The sequence below is a fragment of the Chaetura pelagica genome, unplaced genomic scaffold (assembly GCF_000747805.2).
Source record: "Chaetura pelagica isolate M959 unplaced genomic scaffold, ChaPel_1.0 scaffold123, whole genome shotgun sequence".
NCBI classification, from domain to species: domain Eukaryota; kingdom Metazoa; phylum Chordata; class Aves; order Apodiformes; family Apodidae; genus Chaetura; species Chaetura pelagica.
In genome coordinates this window covers 7,112,527-7,113,385 of record NW_009953295.1, presented here as the reverse complement: position 1 = coordinate 7,113,385, position 859 = coordinate 7,112,527, and the positions used below count along the sequence as shown (strand labels likewise).

The window sequence follows — 859 nt, the reverse complement described above, 5'->3', positions numbered from 1 at the left end:
CTCTTCAAAGCGGGCACTTGCTGAAACTTGCAGTTTCTCCAGCTGCTGGACTGATGTCACGATCCTGTAGTCTGGTACGTGGCCATTTTTTTTAGCGTCTCGGCACGGCAAAAAAAAAAAAAAAAAAAAAAAAGGACACCAACTTTTCTACTTTATCCAATTCGATAACAGGACATGTCAGCTTCTGGAGTGACTGTGAATCTGGTTTTGTCGCAAAGATATGCGTAAATTACACTAACTTCTCGGTGAATGGGAGTCTTTAGGCATGGACTGTTAGCACGACGTTGTTTCAGAGAGCCCTGCGGAAGTTACAAAGCACGGAGGTATCGTTAGGCCTTAAGTTCAGGGCAGTGATCTGTATGCACTGCTGTGATCCACTACTAAAGCAGGATTTGGTTCAGTCTGGTTCATGTAGTGCTACAGTAGCCGAAATAATCCATTTTAGAGCAGAAAGCGTTCACCTGGCCCCAGCTCTCAACAAATACTCACGTGGGGGGAAAAAGCATCGCGTTAGTTATTTCAGGCGCTAAGGACAGAACTTTTTTCTGCCCTTTCCCATCTTGAGAGCTAGGCCAACTGATCTTGTGCAAAACTAGGGAGAAGACAACAACTACACAGAGCCCAGGTGGGACCCTGCCTTCCAACAAAGCAAAAGAAAACACCTCTGGGATCTCTCTGGGAGGTCACAGGCGGCACCCAAGAAAGCGGCCGCAGCTTACCGAAATGCTGTCCCCTTCGCTCCCCAACCAAGGGCCACCGCGGTGCCCGCTGACATCCACTCTTCTCCTCCAGCTCTTCCTAGTTCCACAGGTTTCGGCAAAGCGCCTGGAGACGCGGTCCCGCTCCTCGCTCCGGAGCC

The 859-nt window shown here is 49.8% G+C and overlaps 1 protein-coding gene across 1 annotated transcript in view; it reads right to left on the bottom strand.

The window, feature by feature from the left end:
• Positions 1-859, bottom strand: part of FAM155A (family with sequence similarity 155, member A) — a 462,848-nt gene that overhangs the window by 460,626 nt on the left and 1,363 nt on the right. The gene's annotated exons all lie outside the window — the stretch shown is intronic.